The sequence below is a fragment of the Sciurus carolinensis genome, chromosome 6, assembly GCF_902686445.1.
Source record: "Sciurus carolinensis chromosome 6, mSciCar1.2, whole genome shotgun sequence".
NCBI classification, from domain to species: Eukaryota; Metazoa; Chordata; class Mammalia; order Rodentia; family Sciuridae; genus Sciurus; species Sciurus carolinensis.
The window spans coordinates 17,306,648-17,328,750 of NC_062218.1; the positions used below are offsets into that span (position 1 = coordinate 17,306,648).

At 34.4% G+C, this 22,103-nt stretch overlaps 1 protein-coding gene across 4 annotated transcripts in view; it reads right to left on the bottom strand.

Moving 5' to 3' along the window:
* Cdh18 (cadherin 18) overlaps positions 1–22,103 on the bottom strand; it is a 959,213-nt gene that overhangs the window by 500,125 nt on the left and 436,985 nt on the right. For 3 of the 4 annotated variants that reach the window (XM_047555974.1, XM_047555977.1, XM_047555976.1), the window contains exon 1: positions 69–191. The exons of the other annotated variant lie outside the window; for it this stretch is intronic. The gene's annotated coding sequence lies outside the window, so the exon portion shown is untranslated. Of the gene's footprint in view, positions 1–68; positions 192–22,103 lie in introns of those variants that run through there. 4 annotated transcript variants of the gene reach the window in all.

The window sequence follows — 22,103 nt, forward strand, 5'->3', positions numbered from 1 at the left end:
GCATCTCCACTGCACACAAATATTAATGTCACGACAGAGTAAAGTGGCAGGTATTATTAAAACCTTACCTTGGCTGACTTGCCCTAACTGGTGGAAAGGAACTTAAATTATGAGAAGCAAGGAGGGGACTTTCCCAGAGCTCTGGGCGCAGCTGCTCGCGGTCCTCGGAGAGCCCAGACTCGGGCTCCGCGCACCTCCAGCCCTGGGCTCCCAGGCTCGGTCTCTGCAGCTCCGGAGCGCGCCTGTGATTGGCTGGCAGCGCCTGTCTGCCTGATGCTCTGCTCTCCCTGTCTCTCCTCCTTCCTCTTCTCTCTGGCTCTCCTCTCTGCTTCCTTCCCCTTCTGCCTCTTTCTCCCCCCACCCCACCGCATATAGTTTTGGGGCTGCACAAATTCTGTAGCACACGGAAATGACACCCTTTAGCCCCATAGACAAGGTCATATGGAAAGCAAGACAATTAATAGCAATCATTTAAACAAACAAACAAAAACCCTGAGCTCTGGAAAAATGACAGCAAGGACTCCGTGACAGTTTAAATCATCTATTCTCTCTGGGGGAGGCACCACTGGGGCGAGAAGGGGTTTGACTGTCAGATGGAGTGGGAGTATACATCGCGAGGGGACGAGAAATACAAGGCAGGGCAGGCGCTGATGTGGCGAGCTGGTAATAAATTTTCATATTTCCGTGCAAAGTCGTCACAGCCTGCTAAACATTCAACTGCTGGCTCATTCATCAGTGATCCATAGTCCAGTGGTAGCCGTGAGATTTAGCTTGAGTGATGCCCTTTAATGTCTTACCCCAAAATACTCAAGGCATGGAGGGTTGTTATTAGAAAGAGCTTCCCTTTGGAGGTCAGCAGTATATTTGGGAAGATGAATAGAAGCTGCAATGCCTTTCCAACCCACTTCGCTTTTGCCAGGAAAACTAACACGCACATGAACTTCTCACCTCTTATTACTACAGAATAAATTAAAACGATCTGTAAAGTACATAGCTTTGGATAACAGGGATTTCAGGCCTGATTGGCTGTACTCAGAATTGATGTTAACAGCTGAAACAACTTCAGGGCTTCCTCCCAGCACGCAGTCACCCACTTTCACCCATTAGGAACATTCAGAATCCCCACTTAAAGTAGTGTAGTAAACAAGTGTAGGAGTCTATCTAAATAGAATGGCTATTCCAACAGTCCCTTGGCAGACATATTAAGAATTATCCGGGATTCTTAATCATTGCAAACACTAAAAGAAGAGCATTATTGTCCTACTGAGTTGATAAAACTACAAATGCCCAGGCTCAGAGGTTTAAAGGAACAAAAAAATCTTAAACCTAAGAAAAGTCATGTGATAGGGGAAAGAGAAGAAATGAATTCAAATCGTGCCTGGGTCTTTCATCTATACCTGAGCGTATGTGTGTTTTTGTTTTGTTTTTTTCACTTTTTCAACTTCATAGGACTTTTCTAGACTTTTCTCACTTCAGAGGATCTCTGTGAAGATTCAGTGAAAATCTGTATAATTGTTCCTAATTTATGGTAAAATTTTGACAAAGGTTACTTGACTTGTGATCATCTCTATCTTTCCCCTTCCCCTGCTCTAAAAACGGACAATGAGTTCGAGAAGATAAAGTAAGTGGTATTTATTAGAAATGTAAAGAACCAAAGAGGAAATATTGTGCATCACCTATAGTAATATTTGATTGTCTTTATTTCAGTTGACTCATGTAAAATGTAGAAGAATTTACTTGATTTTGAAGTTCGATATGATTTAAAAAAAACTATATAAACAAAGACCAAAGTTTATGGATTAGATTACTTCCAATTGTGAAGGAATTGGACATCAAAGGCTTAGGTGCTCTTAAGAAAGATGTTAGAAGTAAATCTGAATTCGGAAATCTCCAAAATTAAACTAGTAGAGAAAAATAGAACATAAACAATAGCATAAGAATGATGAATCCAGGTTATATATTACTTGTGCATATTCCCTCTTGCAGGGCTTCTAATTCAAATGGTGGATGTGCCATCCATAGTGTCTAGATGCAAATTCTTAGTCATTTTTAATAATTGTAAGAGATATTCAAAAAGAATGAATTTCAAATATCACTATGCTGATGAAGCTCCAGGCACACAAAGAAACAGTCCTGAAAAATAAACAGAATTTAGAGAGGAGCTTTCAGTCTGCAAGAGGTCATGGAGAATAACTTAAAAAATTCATATTATGGCATTCTCTAGAGAAACCTAGCTATTTATTTTTCTGTCCCTGCTCAAATGAGGTAAAAAGTCTGTTTGCATGCTTGTTATTGAAGTCTTCGCTCAGGCACCAGCAATGAGCATCCTAAGGATGCACTTGAAAACAAAACATGTTTCTGCTAGCCTTCCTTGGTGGTTTTCCCTGGATAAGACCATAATAAGTATATCCAGTGGACTGTCATAATGGAAGTCAACAGGCACTTACTCGTGAGGGGGGTGACATGCAGGGGGAATTGTCGAAACTGCCAAACAGTACAATCCATTTCTGGAAAAAGAATCCATTCACCAAGAGAGGATTTGTATCAATGAGACTGCACTCAGATTAAGGGCTCTAGATTCTCCACAAACCCAATGGTGCAATGTACACTGGATTTAAGTGGCTTTCGAAGTTTGATATCCTGAAACTGTGCCAGCTATTCCTAGCCACAGAAAAGTGAACCTGTCAGCCACTAAGTACAGCTGTTGTATTTTCAAGTTAAAAAAAGGAAAGCAAGTGAACCAATGAAGAACGTGCTGCTTGGGGGAAGGCAGGTGGTGGGCAGGTACTTATTTTTCCCTTTATGTCAGAGATTATTTCAAAAAGTAGACAATGTATCAGTCAACAGGATTTATTACATAGCTAATCTCTGAAACTGAAAGCATGGACATTTCTGATACTGAGTCCACTCTTATGTTACCTTGGGAGAATTATAAGAATCATTTTAGCTCGTGACAGAGAAGAATCCAACACAGGATTGATGCTGGTTCGACTATAGAAACTGGAAAGATAAAATTGTAGTGCTAAGCTGTGATCATTTTCTGAGAGAGAGAGACTCAGAAAATTGTCTCTTTAGATGTCATCTCATACTCAATTTTACCCTGGAAATTTGGGAGGCAGTATAATGCTTTTAAACATAAATGAAGAAAGAATGTAAAAGAAATGTTGTGATTCCGCTCGTTATAATTCAGCATTTGGAACAGTCAACCATGCAAACATGGTTCATTGGTTCATTTTTAAAAAGTCTTGAAGATATATAAAATATATACAAATTACATATATATATATATTTAAGGTACAAAACTTGATATTTTGCTATGTTTTGTGAAATGATAATCACATTGGAACTAATTAATGTATGTACCACCTTTATAGCTACCATTTTATTTTTGTTTACAATAATAAGTGATTTCATTTTTATGTCAAGAAAAACAGTTGGTAAAAACTATGAAGCAATGGGCAATTTTCTTTGCAATTCTTTTATGTGTTTGGATAACAAGAACTGTAGTTTACATATTTTGGTTAAATGACAGTAGAAAACTTTTGGTGACAAAAATATGACCTCTGATTTTATTATTAAATGTAACTGAATAAATTTCAACTTTAGTCAATCTTTTATCACACTTCAGATTAAGAGCTGTAGAATCCTGGGAAGGAAAATATTGATTCAAGAAAGTGAAAGACAGAAATCTATCAAGAATATTTCAAAGACAACTTTGTGTGTGATTAGTTCTAAACAATAGTGTTGTCTTTACTCAGAATAATAGTAAGTTCAATGAGTGCACATTTTTAGTATTCTTAAGTGTATGTAAAATATAAAATATTCAATGAGATTTTTGAATCCAATATTATATTATTGATACTTGACAGAGCAAAAAACTAAAATTCAGCATCTATTGCATATGCATAACATAACTGCTACAGTATAAATAACAGAATGAGTAAACTGATTTCCAAGAAAATTGAAAATGTACTAATTATGAACCCTAAATTTTAATGATAAATCTTGTTGGACATAAATCATATAAGTACATGACAGAATTTTTAAAATGATAGTACTGTAGGTGATATGAGATTATGATGAGGATAAATAGTGCAGCTAGACTAGAGGGAAATAATTTTTTCAGCTTTCAAAACTAAAGTGAAAAGAAATTCAAAAAACTAAGGAATATTGAACTGAGTGTGGAACTTGGCAAAATCATAAGGTGCTTTGGTAAAGATGTGAGAGAACCATAGTTAGGAAGATACTGTGGGATTCCTATGCCTGCATCACCCAGAGATAGAAAGTGCCAAACTGGAAATAGGGCTAGTGTGTGACAGGGACTTTTGGAACATCACAATTGTCTGTCATGATTTCACTATAATCACATGAAGAAGTTCAAATACAATTACTTTATGTGGCAACTGGTTGAACAACCATACACACAGGATTAGAAATGTAGAAGGAGTTAGTTGAGGGGATTTTTCTATTTTACTATATTAAGCTGCAGAGTTCCAAGTCCAAATCTGCCCTCAACATGTTCTAATCCTGTCTTTTATCTATGATATGAACACCAAAATAATTCATAAAAGATTATACAACAAGCTAGTATACCTAGTTGAAGAACTATACATTTGTTAAAATCTCTTGAAAAAAAGTTAAGTTTTATCTCAGTGTAGCAGAATAGAAATTCCATAACTGGATTAAAAAAGATTTGGAAATAGAAGCTGGGTGCAGCAGCACACACCTGTATTCCAGGGGCTGGGGAGGCTGAGGCAGGAAGATTGCGACTTCAAAGACAGCCTCAGCAGCGACAAGGTGCTAAGCAACTCGGTGAGACCCTGTTTCTAAATAAAATACAAAATAGTTCTGGGGATGTGGTTCAGTGGTCAAGTGCCCCTGAGTTCAATCCCTTGTTTCCCAGTGCTGCCAAAAAAGATCTTATTCTCATGAATAAGATTAAGAGATTTTTACTGGAAATACTTTCAATAAAAATCAAGTATGCATTATGGTAATCAAAATGTAAATGTAAACTTAGGCAACCTTAATAAAATTAAAAATAACAATGAAGTTTGTGCTGTTGTTACTGAACTTTGAACTATTGAGAAATTATCTGTAGTATTTCATTTTAGACAGTTAATAGTTAATTCTGGTCTTTTATCATTAGTTCATATTTTTATAAGTACTATCATATTGTGTTACTTTACCTGACACAGCTAATCCCATCTTTAAATCCTTTACTTCCTTCACCCTTTTGGTGATCCCGTTACCTTACTTTCCCTGTGACCATACCTGCCTTATCCATCTTTCAAGGGTTCTGAGAAAGTACCTTGCTCTGATACATATGACTAGCTTCCACCATTTTTTCGGACCTTAAAATGCTTTTGGAATTCCACCAATATATCACTTGAACCAACTGTTATTGAGTAAACATGACACATTAGTTAAGAACACAGTATGAGAAACCAACAAATATGTTAAATTACATCACTATATGTGCTTAGTTTCCTTTTTTGGTAAAATAGCCATAATAATATTACCTATTGAACAAGTCAGGGTTCTCCAGAGAAACATAAACAATTGCATGTAGGACTGTAGTTACATAGATTATATGGTTATCTATTTAAATACAAATATAGATAGAGGTATCTAGGAAAGGAATTCATGAGGGAATGACTTGCATAATTACTTATAGACTGAGAAATTGTATGATCTGCATCTGCAGCAGAAAATCTGGTCCAATAGTTCCAGTCCAAACACAAAAGCCTAAGAAACAGGGAAGCCAGTATTGTAAATTAAAATCTGAGATAAAGTTTTGAAAATCAGGGCATTCAGGACACAGGGTAGGAGAATCATGGTTCTCCTACTTTGGACAAAAGTTAGTTGACCCCACCAATAAATGTATGGTACTAATATTATAAGTCATATATGCTTCTTGTGCTTCATTGTAGTAGAAAGAAACAAATCAAACTCTTAGCTGGGAATTTTCTATTAAAATAGAAACCATGGTTCCTGTGGAATATCCTGGGGAAAGCATCCACTCAATTCAATTCCATATCTGTATTCACCTTTTTGGTGATATATAATGAAAATTGATGTTTAGATGATCCTGAGGCATTATAAGATTTCTAACCATCCAAGAAATATTATATTGAACTGAGGATACAGTGTTTATAAATATCAGAAAAGAGAAAAGAATTTAAAATCATTTTATAATCTCAGTTTATAAAAATTAAGGGTAATTTCACTAATAATCAGATCATCCACTTGATTAAATCATTAATATTTTCAGAAAAATTAAATATGATTATGTGATGTTACCATTCTAGAGAGGTAGTACTATATAGTCACTCTCAGTCTTATTATTGTTTAGTCTAAGAATATCATGAGAGACTTTGAAAAATGATGAACTTATCTTGCCTTTTACATTGTAATATATCAGATTTCTCTGTCACTAAAAGTTCTTATCCAACATTTTCAATAAATTACTTTCCACATTATATATCACTCTCCACAATATATGTAATATACTTTGATCCTTTCTTTGTCAGTAAATATTATTGTTTCTGCCAAGTTTTAGATAATATAAACAATGTTCAATGAACAACTCTGTATATGATTCTTTACCTGGATCACTGCCTATTGCATTTGAATATATTCGATTATCCATGGTCATTTCTTAAAGCTCACGATTATTTATTGATTTGCAGCATGATTAGACAGTAATAAAAGATTAATTCATTCTTTGATACCCCTGAGCAATAGCATTTTTTCAGTTTGCTTACATATTAGCTGAAAATTAATATTTCATTTTTTCTTTTTATATTCGAGTGATTCCTGGAATGTTTATTGACCATTCCTTGTTTTTATTCACAACTTCTATTCATATCCTTACTCTATCACGTTATTGCCAATTGAGAACTATAAACCTCTTAAACTATTTTAATACACCATCGGAAGACAAGTTGGAAAATTTAGTTCAGCAGAAGTTTCTGTACTTTTTTCTCATAATTGGTCTAAAATGTGTGTGAATGTTCTTATGCATATAAAAATAAACATATTTGTGCACATGATTAGATTTATTTTTGGAAAATACATGCAGAATATCAGAAGCAAGTTACCTTCTCTAGCTTTAAGCTAAAAAGCTAGAAAAATTACAGAAATGCAATACAACACCACAAATTTTATGTGCTATACATGGACAATGTCCTTTATGTATTAAAAATTGATGAATTATTTTCAATGAGATGATAAAACACTCTTGGTAGAGGCAGAATCTGTGGTGAGGTTTAAATGAAAAAGAGAAAAAATATAAATTGATGAATGGGAAATTGCTTTAAACAAAAAATATATTTTAAAAAACAAATGCACCTCTGGAGACCTATAGACCTACAGATCTACAGATATTTGCAGTCATCTGAATACTCAAAAATTTGGATCAAGTTATTTTGAAATAGTTCCGCAGAATATTCTGAACAAACACTTTATGGAATACATCACATTTATGATATTTTGCTGTATGCTTATATTCCCTTTTAAGATCTCAATGGAAGTATTTACTATAGAATGTTGAGGCATTTCTGAGAAGATGACTATGAGTAAAATGTTTACAAAATTCTTTTTACTTTTCTGGACCACTTTTGGATGGCCTGAAACAGCATTAATCAGTCCTCTATGTAAGCTTCCTATATTAACTTTGTTCATATTTGTGTTGATGCATGTGGCAGAGGACAATATAATGTGCTGATTGCCATGCTCTTTTGCAGAGATAAGTTCTAAAATCTTTGATAACACATGGCAGTCTGTTCCGGAATTTGCTTCAGCTTAATGTAGTTCATCCTAAGTGCATGGTGTGCAACCATAAGTGGGTATGGGACTTACCTTAAGAATGTAATGCTAGCTCACCTATAATCCCAGCAGCTTGGGAGGCTGAGGCAGTAGGATAGCGAATTCAAAGCCAGTATTGGCCAAAGCAAGGCTCTAAGCAACTCAGTGAGACCCTTTCTCTAAATAAAATACAAAACAGCTCATGCTAAGTGAGATAAGCCAATCTCAAAAAACCAAAGGAAGAATGATATCGCTAATAAGTGGATGAGGACACATAATGGAGGGTGGGAAGAGTTAGTGTTAGGATTAGAGTTAGGTTTAGGGAGGGGGGCAAGAATGGAGGAAGGAAGGACTGTATAGAGGGAAAAGAGGGGTGGGAGGGGTGGGGAGAAGGGAAAAAAATAACAGAATGAATCAAACATTACCCTATGTAAATTTATGATTACACAAATGGTATGCCTTTACGCCATGTACAAATAGAGAAACAACATGTATCCCATTTGTGTACAATAATAAAAAAAAAAAATACAAAACAGGACTGGGGATGTGGCTCAGTGGTCAAGTGTCCCTGAGTTCAATCCCCAGTTCCCCCTGCCCCTGCAAAAAGAATGTAATGCTAGAATGGAGGAAGCTTAAATATCAACATTTCATCCTAACATGGTCCTGTTATAGAGGCACACACTGGATGTTATGAAAGTACATAAATGTATCTTAGTCCACCCTGAGTATTTAGGGAGCTTTCTGGAGAAGCCAGAGTATTTAGGGAGTTTCCTGGATAATGAGATATTATTCCAAAGTGACGAGAAGAGGCCAGAGAGTATGAGATCTAGCCACTTGCGTTCATAAAATCTTTCACATCAGAGAACTTCAGGCAGGAACGGAAGGAAAGATGGAATGGAAAGAAGCAGAAAGTTGCTTCTCCAGAAGTTCTATTCTTGTTGAAAGCCTTTGACATTATCAAATGACTGTTTTTAAGTATGATGGTGACATGGTGTCATTTGATCTCACTACTGAATCTCTACCCTGTAACCATAGTGGTCAGACACTAGAGAGTCAAACTAGTTACAATTTGGAAGCTATTAACAATAATCTGTCAGAAAGATATAGAGAAGATCAGTAGAGTTGAAAAAGGGCATTTATAGGGAGGGTGGAAGGATGGGAAAGGGAAGAAAATGTAGAAAGAATTTAACAAAGTCATGCTATATAACAAAATAATAACAAAATCATGCATACATAAGTATTATACAGGTAATAATCCACCTGCATGTATATGTAGAATGTACCAATGTAAGACACGTAAATAAATGAGCAAAAGGAAGATCATTAGATTAAAGTAAGAAAAAATGGGGAAGGAAGGAGGGGAAGGAAAGGTGGGGAGAACTGAGACCGAAAAGGAATAAGTCAAATTCCATGCATATATGATTTTATCGAAGTGAACCCAAGTACTATGTTTAATTATAATGCTGTAATAAAAATAATCTAGTAAGTTATGGCTTCACTGACTTCACCAGTTGTATTAGGGATAAAATATGATGATGAGTAAACAAAATTCTTGAAGTTAAAAATGAAATCTTAGAGTTGTTTTAATTTGCATTTCTCTAATTACTAGAGATATTGAACACTTGTTCATATATTTATTAATTGCCTGTATGTCTTTTTCCATAAAGTGTCTGTCCAGTTCCTTGGCCCATTTATTGATTGGGTTCTTTGTATTTTTGGTGTAAAGTTTTGTAAGTTCTTAATAAATTTTGGAGATAAGTGCTCTGTTTGAAGTTTGTGTGGAAAAGATTTTCTCCCACTCTGTAGACTCTCTTTTCACAAGTGTTCAACATCTCTAGTAATTAGAGAAATGCAACTCTAAGATTTCATCTTACTTCAATTAGAACGACTATTATCAAGAACACAAACAATAGTAGATGTTGGTGTGGATGTGGGGAAAAAGGCGAACTTTTCCATTGCTGGTAGAGTTGCAAATTGGTGCAGTCACTTTGGAAAGCAGTGTGGAGAATCCTCAGAAAACTTGGAATGAACCCACCTTTTGACCCAGTTATCCCACTCCTCAGTTTATACCCAAAGGACTTAAAATTAGCAAACTACAGTAACACAGTCAAGTCAATGTTTATAGCAGTTCAGTTCACAATAGCTAGATTGTGGAACCAACCCAGATGCTCTTCAACAGATGAATGGATTAAGAAACTGTGGTATATGTACACAATGGAATATTATTCAGCTATAAAGAAGAATAATATGGTATTTGCAAGTAAATGGATGGAGTTGGAGAATATCATGCTAAGTTAAATAAGCCAATTCCAAAAAAACCAAAGGCCTAATGTTTTCCCTGATAAGTGGATGATGATATATAATGAAGGTGGTGGAGTGGAAGTAAGAGAAGAATGGAGGAACTTTAGATTATGTAGAAGGAAATGAGAGGGGGGTTATGAAAAATCGTGGAATGAGACAGACATCATTACCCTATGTACCTGTATGATTACAGGAATGATATGGCTCTATATTATGTACAACCATAGAAACAAAAAGATGTATCTCATTTGTGTACAATGAATCAAAATGCAGTATGTAAAAATAAATAAATAAATAAATAAATAAATTATACTTTTGTACTAAGTTGAATATGATGAGTAAGGGAGAATATATTAAAGGTCTCTGGGTCCTGACTGGAGTATTAATATAACCAGGGAGTTCCCTGGCAGAGGAAAGCTAGTCTGAAGGAAGCAGATAACTTGATTTGAGTTCACCTTGACTTTGAGAGATCTGACAGGTATTAACACATGGTTGTCACATAAGCATTGTCTTTATACTCAGAGAACAAATTAGAGTAGCAAAAAAATTTGGGAAGTGGTTTATACATAGTTTTTAGTCTACAATGTACTGTGTTTTATAAGAAGGAAAAAGCCCTAAATGATATTAGAAGAGTGTGTGAGAGCCATGGGGGAGAATCCCTTAATGTGGATATCAACAAACAACTACTCAGTAAAAAGAAAACCAGAAGGTCTTAGAGTCACAGAACTGAAGACAGAGAGATGTACACCACACTTTAGAAATGGACCATGTTGTGTCTGGTAGCATAAGAAATGAATTGTCATGTTATCCCCGGTAATTTAGAGGTTATTTGTAATAGTGACATTGGCAGAAGCAAGGGACTGGTGGCAAAAGAAGATAGTTTACAGGCAAATGAAAAAATACAGATCAACTTACAAAAATTTAAATACAAAACAGTCATAAAATAATAAATTTGCAAGGAGTTCAAAATAGAATTTTTATATTACTATTATAATTGTTTCTGAATAGAAACAAACTTACCTAGTCAAAAAAGAGGAAGCAGATGATTATAAAATATATTTTAAAAGAAAATGAATAAAAGAAAATGATAAATGTTGCATAAAGTCCCTAAAAGCACAGAAGGGGACTCAAAGGTACTTCATATTCACTTCTGGTTTGGGGCTTCTTGAATCACTGAAAGAACCACCATTCACACACTTCCAACACACACATATGCATGCACACACACCAACACACACACACACACAAATTCACAATAGCAAACACAAAATTCTGTGTATTAACTCCAGTGTTCTTTTCCATAACTCCAGAGCCAACTATGCCATTGAGAAAACATTGGAACATGAAATGTGGGAACGCTTATTCAAAACCTATTAATAATTTCAAGATGGCAACAGTAGAGCATTGAACCCAGTATGAGTCCTCTGTGTTTGGGAACTGGTTTAGTTGTAGAGATTTTGGGCCCACTCTGTAGCCCTAATCACCAGTAGTGCCAGTCCACAGACTCAAGTTCCAATCATTGTGTGTTAATTAATAGTCCTCAAATAATTCACTGAGTTCCTTCCACGTGGAGTTTCTTCAGATTCATAGTCTACTCTACTTTACCATCTGTCACGTGACAAGAGTGCTTGCCTTTCATACAACTGAAGAACAGTCAGTGGTTGGAAATTCCTATTTAATAGTCAGTAATTTTCAACATTAGCTAGTAAGGTGTTGGAGCAGAGAGATCCTAACAGGAGCCTGATGTTAAGATGAAGTTGACCTGCTGGGAGCATTGCCTACAGTTTCCAAGGTTTTGAATGCATTACAGGTATTTTATCTTAATACATATATTGCAAAATGAATAAGTTGTGGCAATTTTATAGTTATAATACAGAAAAATATAATGAATGCCTTAAATTTAGTATGAGAATAGATAAAGGAAAGGTACACAAATTGGAGATATTTAGAGAAAGAATTAAATGTAACATGCTGGAGCTAAGAAATGAATCAGAGTTTTCTAGCTCAGTTGGTCCTGGAAAAAATAGCACCATCATTAGTAAAGAGAAGGAAGAAAATTACAACATCTGTTAGGGAGCATAATAGGTTCAGTTTGGAATATGTGATGTTAAGGTGTTAGATAACATTTTGAGGAAAAATCCAAGAATCACTTGGCAATATAAGACTGCATCTTTGGAAATGCTTAGAAATAGTTTTGGGTGGGTGAAATAATTTTATGAGTCATACACAGATAGTGATAACAATATAGTAAAATAGTATGTCGTTACAACCCTCACTTCAGAAGAGAAAATTTTCTAAAGAATCAATGACAGAACCATGTAAGTTAGGGACCAGCAAGAGAGAGAGCGAAAGGGGAGAGGGAGAAAGAGAGAATGAGAAGGAGAGAGTGAGAGGGAGAGAGAAAGAGAGAGGAGAGATAGAGAAGTTAGAGGAGGGAAGTGAGAAAGCAGAGTGTGAAATGGGGAAGGAAAATGGGAGGAGAGGGGAGGGGAGGAGAAGTAGAGGAGAGAACAGGAGAGAAAAGAGACAGCACTTCAAGACATTGTCAGAGTCTTGATCAGAAAAAAAAAATCCCAAATCTTCAGTTGATATAATTTCTAGAGTCATTTTATTCACTTGAAGACTTAAATATTACTGATTAGTAAACAGAACTTTTCTCACATTTGCAAAGACTGACAAGGTAAAAATGTGGAAACCATGATAAGGTTTGGTCACCGTGGAAAAAAATATGCAACTAAAAATAGATCAAATTAACTCTCAGTATAGTAGAAATTTGCATATTCTACAGCATGCAAAATTGTCAAATGAAATCTCATAATTTCTTTTTATTTTAATGCATAGGAAGCTTGATCTCCATTTAAGAGTGTGTGATTAGCTCTGCTTTACCATTTCCTTGCTTATTCAAAGTCCCTTTATAAAAGGATTGCCAAGCACTAAGCATATATAATTATTCATAGAGGAAATTAAAAACTGCATGCAAAGAAAGAAATTGAGATACAAACTGTACTACCTTCCCTTACTTTGAATATATATATATATATAATATACATATTAATATTTGAGTATACAATAGAAAGAGAAGCTGCTTAATTTTAAAGTTTATTTATATCACTAGAAAGAGAGATTGAAAGAAAACTAGGTATACCCTGAAAAAGAATGGATCATTGCATGAAGTCTGATTATTTGTAACTCAATGAAAATATAGTAGATGCCATCAACCCCATAAATAACAGAGTAAGTTAAAAAGAGAGCAGTGTCTTTGAAGCGCTGTCTAGAAAGTGTGTCCATTCCATGTTGTCAGTGTCGATTTTAGATTTAAGGGAGATTGTTTAGATTGGCTATTTCAGGATGGCTTATATTATTATTCTTTTCTTTTTATAAAACAAGTTAATTGTGTGCTGAAATTAATAACCCATGGGGGTCCTACATTGTTAAACCCAGTCTTGCATTCAGCATATGCCATTAAGAATTGCATGACATTTCTCACGACAGAAGTGAAAATTCAGGCTTTCAGTTTATCATCCTGGTCAACACTGGGTACTCAAAATGGCAACATAAAAGCATAGGTTGGATTAGGTTATTCTCAAGATACTGCATTCTTGCTCAAGGCTACATTTATATAGGCTTCAAGCCATTGCCAGTGTGGGGCTGTCATTGTCATTCTCTGTCTATGTGAAGATTCCTCAAGCCACCAATATTCATTTGTTAGCGTTGGCAGTTTTACACATACAGTCCCTCACCATATGTTCTCCCCATTACTACTAACTAGTCATTACCCACACTGATTGTTTCCTCATCACATTCTTCAAGCCAGAATCTCTTCTTTCTAAAGTCCCCTAAATCTTTCTAGTACAATTCTCTATGTTTTGAATTTTATTCCACATATAACAGAGATCCAACTGATGTAACTTTTATATTGAAATGGCATTGACTCCATTTAATAACAATTCATGGATTTTCCCTAGCACGTTTATTGAACATATTGTAAAACTGAGTTCTTTTCTGTTCAATTCTTACATCATTCTTTTTTTTTTTTTTTTCAAATAAACATTAAAGAGAAACTAAAGCTTGGATAGTTAACAGTTTGGGTCAAATTTGAGCATTGCCGTATATTTGGTGTATTGCCTTTTATAAACACCAGCTCAAATTTGCTCATCTTTTGGTGTTATAACATCACATTTATGGAAGAGAATTGGCAACTACATTTAATTAAGGAGACAAGATATGCAATTCACCTATTATTGTGTCTGGTGTAAAATGTACACTCAGAAAATAACTGTTACAACAATAGACAAAACTGCTCAATTTCTGTTTTAGGTTTATCAAAGTACCTATATATTTATAAATAGCATCCTCCACAATGTAGCTAAGTTATAACTGACTGCACCAAAGAAGAGAACAGATTACAAAAGAAAAATATGAGATGATTTGTGGTGATAGCAATATGGTTCATTGGTTGACATCTTATGCTATTGAGATTACCTGCTCTCTGAAAAGAGAAAGGCAGGGCTAAAGAAGGGATCTGCTGCCATCCACAATCTGTTCAAGGAAGATATAGATTTTCTCTATTTCAAAGTTCCAGAGGACAAAACTGAGAGCCCAGAGATAAAGAGGATTGGTTTGCCAATCACAGAACCTGCAGAGCACAACCGTGAGCATGTGAAACCTGGAAAAAGCAGAATACTAGCCTAACATAAAGGAGCAATTCACCTGTTGAGTGTGTTTCCTAGTAAATTGTCATTATTAATGTGAAAATTAAATACAAAGATTTAATTGTTTGAAACATTGTCAGTGTTGCTTGCAGCAATTTTTATAGACTTTGAAATTTTTAGAACGAGTATATATTAGCAAAAAGAAAAAAAAGACAAGTGTTTGTTAAGACCATTTTAGAAAATTTGAACAAAGTATTTTTTCACATACAAAATGCTCAAAAGACAAAGACTGCAAAGTGCATGAAAATCTACAAACTCTTTTAAGATTTCAACAAGCATAATTATCAGTATGTGCTTGTGTGTGTATGTGTGTGTGAATGCACACACACATACATCTGTGGTCCCTTTGAAGGGTTGTAAAAGGTTAAAATAGGCATTTTCTATTGGGCTTTAAATTACTGGGGAATACACTATCCCACAGAATATTCTATTTTCACGTTTAAAGAATTCCAAAGGGGCAAATTATATATAAAATTGTCCACGAATTTATTCCTGATATATGATTAGGCAAGAACTTCACAACACTTTAGGTCCTTTGGCAACAATCTCATATATCTCACAAATGTGTGTGTGTGTGTGTGTGTGTGTGTGTGTGTATCTATGTATGCCATTTGAGATTGGTTCTATAATAAAATGAGAGATAATTAAACTAAAAAAAAATGAAGACAGACACTAATACAAGTAACACTGATCATGGATTTAAAAAGGGATGGTCAGGTCAATCTTGTCTGATTATTGAACAAGTATTAGGCCTCTCTTATTTGTTTTCTTTCTTCTATTTTTATTTCATTTTATTTTTGTTACTGATATTGAATGCAGAAGTGCTATATCCCCAACCCTATTTGTTTAATTATTCATTGTTATTTGAAGATAGGTTTTCCCTAAGTTGCTGAGGCTGGTCTCCATTGTGAGATTCTCTTGCCTCAGGCTCTAGAGTCTCTGAATTACAGGTGTGTGTCACCAGGCCTGAAAATTTCTAGACATCTCTTGAACAATGAAATCAAAGATATCTAGGAATCCAAATTAACAACCTTCCCACGAATTGATTCTAATCATTAGACAAGTTTGGAAATGTTCATTAACAGTTGATGCTTAGGAGATTGTTTTTTGTGTAACACTTTCAAAGAGATATAATTCCAAAAATGAACTGAAACCATTGATTTTCACCTTTGATAAACTCTCAAAACATAGGAAAACAACTCCATGCTCACATCAATATAAAATCAACCTATAGCACACAAAAAGAAAAGATTAAAAGGCAGGATGGGAGGTGGATAGGAAACAGATTTCACAGTATTTGTAAAGGATGATGCATAGTATTTGTAAAGGGTGATAGGAAACAGATTTCATAGTATTTGTAAAGGGTGATGCAGTCTGATTACAACCAGGCTGAGGAAATCAAAAAAGAGAAAATGAAAATTGCAAGCAATAAAAATACAGACAAGAAGAATTTTAGATAGCAAACAGCAGGGGCCAAGAGTGAATAAATGGTTTAACAGTATTAAGCCATAGATAAATTATTTTATTTATAAGAATATGGAATATGTCATAAGAATGTGGAATATACATATATATAAACACACATACATATATATATGGTCTATCAGAAGAATAAAAAAATAAGGAATTCTCTGAAGCAAAGTGCCATTTCACATTAGTATTTCTTAGAGGAAGAATTCCCCTTCTCATCTAAATATTTTGAACTGTTGGAAAATTTAAATCATAAATATTCATAAATTCCATAATGGCAAATAAAATGGTCATAAAAATTAAAATTATAAATAATTATAAATTATTAAGTGGTAGTGCTCAGATTTATGAAATATGAATGTACTTTTAATTTTTCCATTCCTTACTTCTCTTGGTGTCCATATTGTTCTCAATTATCACAAAATATTTTATAATTAAAACCAAAACTATTACAATTGTTTAAAGCACAGTGTTGATTTACATGCTTCATGAAAGAGTATTTAGAAATATTTCATAAGTACAAATAAGTCTGCTTGATAAATTAGCAATTTTGTGTGACATATTTATATAGTGATTTATATTTTGGACATACATGAAAAATTTTTTTACATGAACATAGAAAATTAAGACATTTGTAAGAACATTTATAAAAATTTAAAAAGAAAATAAAAGAGATATAAATTTTAATGAGGGAATAATGAGGGAAAATTAAGCATAGCAATACTCAGGTATAATTATATAAACAAATATTTGAATAAATTTTTTTAATTTGACAACTGTATGAGTTACATTTCAAATCAATGCACTGAAGTTTCCAAGACAATTTTGAATAAGGGAAGTCATTTTAGACTGCCCCAAAATATCAGATATATTATTAATATAATTGTTAAAATCATAACTTTTATACAAATAAATGGTTTAATGCAGCCAAAAACAATTCAGACAAAAATTTCAAAAGTTAGAAAGATTTAGTACATGGCAAAGTGCCATTTCACATTGGAAAAGGAAAAACTAGATAAATAAGTTATAAATGGAAAAGTTATATGATTTAATTATTTATAGAGGATCAATTAGCTAACAATTTGGAATACCAAAGGAAGGCAGATTTTCTGATCTAGCCTATACCAAAAAAGCATGACCGGGGTTGATCCTGACTGAGACATCTTCTCATGAAAACCCAGTATTGAGCTATGCTTGACAAATGTGTTGAATACACAGTGACTGATTTTAAGAAAAAAGATGTGCATAAAAATGCTTAGAAAAATAGTTAAATATCCATACAGGTTTTGAATGTAGGAAGGATTTTTAAGCATAACTAAATAAATAAAACAGAGAAGGGAGTGCTCATGGAAGAGGCAAAAAGTACCTGTGTGAATAGAGTACAGTGTGCAAGATATAAAGTTGAGATCAGAGACCTGTATGGAGTGACTTGAAGAGCTAACCCGAAAGAGAGAGAGAGAGAGAGAGAATGACAGAAGAAAGAGCATTCTAGATTGTAATTCTGCTAATTTGCAGAACAGTTTGCAGGATACCTTGGGGCTGCCACCTCCTTTTGTATGTTTTATGAGCTAAGAAAGTCTTTACATTTTTTTTCCTTAGTTAAGAACAATAAAATAAGAGTATTTAGTGGAATGTAAGGATAATATGAAAATCCAATTTCAGTGTTCACAGATAAAGGTTTATTGGAACACAGTCATATTCATCTGACTATAAAGTGCCTCTTTTCATACTACCACACTTTGGAGTTGAGTAATTTTGATAGAGACCCATACAGCCTGCAAAGCCAAGAACATTACTCTCTGGCATGTTACAGAAATATTTGGCTCACCCCTGGTGCAGATGTATCTTTATGGGTTTCTCAGTACTTATTATATCTTATCAATTCACCAGGCAAAACTTGGCCAATTTTCATAATATAAATGTTATTCTAAACTTTGCATTCATTCTGAATAGATGTTGGTGTATGTGTGTGTGTGTGTGTGTGTGTGTGTGTGTGTGTGTGTGTTTGATGACAATGCAGAATTTAGATATGGTTCAATAAATGAGTGTAATTTTAGTTGAAAATTAGAGAGAAGTACATGCATATAAAGAACCAGAACTACATGCTTTTAAGACACATAATCACTTATGTTTGCTATTTTGGGAACTGCATTGAATTTCTGAGAACAAGCCTTTATTTTCCATTTTAATTAAACTAAACATTTAATTACATTTCCACTATTTTGTCAGCAGAAACAAATCTATAAATGTGAAGTGAAAAATTATGAGAGCTGGTCTTTAATATCCCATCACAAACAGAGCATGTTATGGGCAATCTGTTCTTGATGGTACATTGCAACTGTGTTTCACATGAATGTCAGTTTTACTAAAACCTTCAAGTATGCTACAGACCTTTTTCTTTTTAGTTAATTTCTATCTACCAAAATCCAAGATCTTGAAAGTGTATACAGTATTTGCCATAATACCCTTGCCCCTCAGGGTTTTAGTCTTCAGCACAAGAGAACTGAATAAGTAAATGGAGAGTGGACATAAACTATAACTTTGCTGCCAACCAAATTATGCTCTGAGCATGTGCACATTCACATCAATAAAATTATATAAACACTCAGAATTTTATTTTATGTTCAGGATCCAATATGTCTACAGCAATTTGCTAAGTGCAATGGAAAATAAACGGTATCTGCCAGCAAAGTGATTATAATGACCCATGAGGTGCAGACTTGTAAATGTGAAAATGGAAATAAGAACAACCTCATAATCAATAAGGGATGCTGGTGCAGAAAAGTACATGTCATCAAATGGGTTTTTCCTCACCAGCTTTCCTGAACGGTTTCACCCGAGTATGTTGCTGAAATGTGGACTCTCTCCTCAGGTTATATATTCAGCAATTGGAATCTGTCATATCAATTAAGTTCACTTCTCTAGACCAAATTGCCATTAACAGGATCCTAAAACTGGTCTATGAAATGAGTCTGATGATGTATGGTGTATATAATTTATATAGAGCACCATAATTGCTAAGCAGACTAAAAGAGCAAATTCTCACACCTAGTGTATTCTCCCTGTCGAGAACTTAAATAAGTAAAATCATTATGAAAAGATAGCTTTGTGAAAACAGAAAGAGAGCAAGGGAATTTTATAATAATGTTAAATACTTAATTGCATCAGGCAAAGATAACCTAATTCCTCTTTATTCAAAATATGATAATACCTGGCTAGGGCAATCCCTTAGCTGATGAATAACACCAATATTTTCCTCTTATTTTTCATTTCTATAGGTACACTAACACAGTTTGAAAGATACATTCTTCACATTAAAAATATATGAAATATAATATTATTTAAGTTATTATTTCTGATTTTAGAACTCTTCTATCATTCATGTTCTATTTGCTAAAATTTATTTTGATGGATTATGTTGATATTGAGCTTTAATTGTCAACTAAGATGCTGAGGCTGACCTGCAACTTGAGATCCTCCTGCCTCAACCTACTCAGATGCTGGGATTACAGGCAAGTACACTGCACCAGAGCAAAAAACAACAACAAGAACAAATTTGTGAAGTCGTAGGGATGGAAGTCAGGACCTCCACAAGCTAAGTAAACACTCTACCACTGACTATAACTCCAGTGGTCTCCTTAAGCTTTGAGACAAAGCACATTTCTATTTTTTATCCCATCTCTCTCATTGTTCCATCTCCAGATCTTCCTCACACCTACTTTTCTTTATGATTGCTGTTGGAATTCTTTAGGAACACCTCCTATACTGTATCTGTCTCCTAAATCAAGAATTCCTTCCAGAATTTCCTGTTCCAATGATTGGCATAATTATTGATGCAAATATTTCAGGACCTCGGAGATCATCTTTTATTTCTAGCTCATCTCACATCTCCATGCTGTATATCTAAGGAGTCATTATACTTTTATCTCATGAATAGTATTTTCATATCCATTAACTGCATTCCTTATATCTTGACTGAGATATTTTTTTTATCTATACTGTCATCTCTTCCCTAAATTAGAGAAATATTTTCTAAACAATTCTCTTCACATTTACTGTCATCCCTCTTATTTTCATCAAATTTATGCTGCCGTGACTAAAAGACCTGACCAACACAATTATAAAGGAGGCAAAATTTACTTGGGGGCTCATGGTTCCAGATGTCTCAATCAGTGGACACAAGGCTGCATTCCTCAGGGTGACGCAGGATGTGGATCACATGATGATCAGACAACAGAAAGAGCAAGACTCCTCTCACCAAAACAAATATATACCCCAAAGCCATACCCCAAAGCCACACCCCAATGACCCATCTCCTCCAGTTACCACTCGGTTAACCCCTTCACAGGATTAATTCATTGATTGGGTTAAGAGTCTCCAACTCAATCATTTCTTCCCTGAAATGTCTTGCATTTCCTCATATGTGAGGTTTTGGGAGAAACCTCACATCCAAACCATAACACCTGTTCAAACATTTCTACCCATTACATCACAGTAGTGTTTAGAGATAAAACGGGCTTGCTGATCAACTCTTCAATGACCTTTAACTGATGCACTTGATTTTATAGAGACAGAAGATTTTACTCTGACATTCAAGGCCTAGCACTCTTATTCAGTCATTGTTTTCTAAATACATGAACTATGCTGAGAGTTACAAAGGCATTTATCATTGTTCAGTAAGCATCACTACCTGTCTGGTAGATGCTATGAAAGAGGATCTGTGTAGTTACCCAGAAGGTGCCTAATTCTGAATTATGGAATCAAAAATAACTTGAAAGCGGCATTGACATAGGGCGGTTAAAGGGCGTTTCATCGTGAAGAGAAACTGGAGAAGGACATTCTATTCCAAGAAGGGTGCAGTTAGCATTGTGAGATGTTTTGTTCAGGATGGGGCTGATCTGAGCTGAGCGTAACACCAGAAGAATCACATTTGTAGGGGTCTTATCTTGCTGTTTTCATGTTTGTCACCAAATCACTCTCCCTGAAGCAAATTCCTTTTGTGCTTTGTAATTATATAACAAAACTCCTCTATAGTCATTGATTTAGAGCCCCGTGGGACAAGCAAAATAAAAGGGGAATTTTGTTTATTCTCTTACTTGGAGGACACGTCAAGTGACTTCCCAGGGAGACTAAAATCAATTCTGAACTTGCAGTACATATATTCTCATGTAAGAATATCTGTAATAACCCTTACTACTCCTTAAGGTATTTTTAAAAAATACTTGTCTAAAGACTTGAATAACACAATGTCAAAATAATAGCAAAACATTTTTGGTAATTGTTAAAAAATGTCTCTAGTTTAAAAATACATGTGCTACTAATGTCTTCTCTCTATTTCCAACCTATATCAATGAAGTAACAATACCTCAAGGGAAAAAATGTGGTCTCTAGATTTTTATGATATTTGGGGGTTTGTATGAGGCACTATATATGGGTTTTAAAATTATATGTTTCAGGCAATATCCAAATTTAGGTAGAGAAAAAATAATTGGTTTGAAAAAGATTTTTTTATTTAACTTCTTTTTCTTAGAAGTTAAAGGAAGACTTGCATCATCAGATATGATGAAGATTATCACTCATTTGAGTTACTGAACTATCTGTGGGTAATAAAATTTAGAATGGATACATATGAACTAATATTTAAATATACTAACCCATGAGCAACCTCACAAAAGCCATACTGTGAGCTGCATCATTATACATTTCTTATTTTATTGTGCTTTTTTAAGAGGTGCTTTATAGGAAACTAAGCTGTATTATTTTGGGCTAATAAATTCAGACAGATTTCTCCACTGATTTAAAAAAATTCCCAGG